Here is a 2,306-nt window from a genome sequence, read left to right as displayed (position 1 = left end):
ATTGACCTTCGACTCTGTAAACAGCCGAACAGAATGGACAAAAGTTAAAAGAACTAAGTATTTTCCCCGAAATCATTGAAGCGAACAAGTAGATGAACTAAAAAGTTAAAACGCTCTCAGAGTCATTTATAAATCAGTTCCCGGGATTTTCGATATCATTGAAGATGAACTAAAAAGTTAAAAGAACTCATTATTTTGCCCGGAATATAGAAAAAGCGGTTTTTGCATTGAGTTATAAGATGACTACCAGGTTCAAAAGCACAAAACTGTCGAAACCTCGAAGAATATATGCAAGCACGTAAAAATACAAACAAAAAAATGGATACGATGTAGCTGAACAAACAAACGACCTAAATAAGCATATATAACTCATTTATATAAAAGAAAGAAGCTCTGCTTTAAAGATTAAAAAGACTGAAAACTAAGCTTCATACAGTTCAACAAGGGACACCGTTGGATACTGCTCGACTGTCCTGTGAAGCTAAGAATTTTGTCAAGAACGATATAGAGAGCGCTACGGTTTTACAGAAAGAACGATGGGAAGAGCAAGCAACGGTGAGGCAAGAGGCGAGTGAAGGAGCGTTTACGCAAATAGGAATTGAAGAGGCACTAAGGACTGAGCACTGTTTGGTGTGTGTGACAGTGGGTAATGCTGGAAACGGAAACGCCCGCGCATATTATGTTCCCCGCGCAGAAAAAGCAAGGTGGGGACCACGAGGGACACTTGGCCAGCGGCCTTTCATTTTTTCTGGCAACATTACTTGGACAAATCGAAGAAAGACGCAGCCCGAGCCCGACTAAAAACACGAAAAATCCCACAAAGATAATTATAGAAAGTAATTGAGGAGACCCACGTCTAGCGTTTAAGAAGTCCTTATACCAAAAATGGGAATTATTAATCCATCTTGTACCATAGATCTAAAATTCTTTTCCCAATAACCACATACTAAAGAAGGTTTTTATCGATGGAAATATTTTTTTAATGCAAATAACTTTAAAAATTAAAAAAAATTAATATATATTTACCACAAATAACTTACTTATTTAATTTTTGTAATCTCTATAAATTAATTATCTAGTTTATACATTTAGATAAAAATTTTGTCAATTAGATCTTAAGAAATCATTAAAGCCATCTCCAATCCTTAGTATAAAAGATGTTGGATTTGTTTCCTAATATAAGATAATAAGACATCAATACATATTGTCTCTCATTTTTTTAAACTATTCTAATTTGTTGTAAGAATTTTGACTAAGGGATAATTCAAATTAACTAATGCATATGACTAAAGAGAATAGTTTTAAAAAAAAAAACCAGTAGAGATTTGTAATAAATAATTGATTGATGACTTAATTAATTTTTTAATATATTCAAATTAATGAATTAATTTTTACATTGTAATAAGTACAGTAATAGTAACATTTATAGAGGTAATTAAATACGAACCATAAACTTTTCACGGAGATCAAACGATCGTTTGCTGAGGAGTGGCGGTTCAGTTAGACTTTACTCTTCATGACACGGACGACGCGGTGGACGACTTATCGCATCAGGCCCTCCCAGCATGGCTCGGATCCGGATGAGCTTCTAGCTGGGGACGTGTCTAAATAAATTATAGGAAATTGTTAAAAATGCACCCAAAAAAAAAACGAGAAATTGCTAAAAATAAAGTGATAAGAAAAACACAGCCCAGAGCCAATCACTTGTACGCGTCACTTATACGGATTGAAAATAAATCCAAATCACTTGCACGAATCTCTAATGAGCAAATAAACAAATACATAACAGAAATTAAATAACACGCCAGCAATCAGAAATTATTAACATGAAAAATCTCTCAATGTGAAGATAAAAACTACGGGTTATCCAAACCAATAAAAATCAGAGTTTAAAATATCTTAGAACTGAAAAATATCTTAGAAAACAGAATTTAACGAGAACCGAATAGCCCCAACAAATAAATGATCCAGTCGATGAAATAACTTATTATATGTTGCGAATTTGCTAACAAAATTTCAGCTCAATCCAATAGTTAATTAATGCTTAAATGCCAATTTACTAAGACTACTATATAAATATGCAGAAATGATTTTCTCTTTTATTTTCTCATAAATGGCTGCACGCCCCTCTCTGACCCTAATTTGACCCCCCTTTACTTCAGTTAGTGAGACATGCATGCACTTTAAACATTGGGCCTTTCTTCACATATTTAAGCTCAGACCCAAGAACAAGAACTCAGATTGAGCTTCGCTTTTTTTCTTGATGAAAAAAAAAATTCCCCACCAGTTGAATTTGGACCCTTGGT

This window comes from Neltuma alba, unplaced genomic scaffold (assembly GCF_004799145.2).
Source record: "Neltuma alba isolate B1F8T4 unplaced genomic scaffold, ASM479914v2 tig00011122_pilon, whole genome shotgun sequence".
Classification (NCBI taxonomy): domain Eukaryota; kingdom Viridiplantae; phylum Streptophyta; class Magnoliopsida; order Fabales; family Fabaceae; genus Neltuma; species Neltuma alba.
This window is presented reverse-complemented; position numbering follows the sequence as displayed.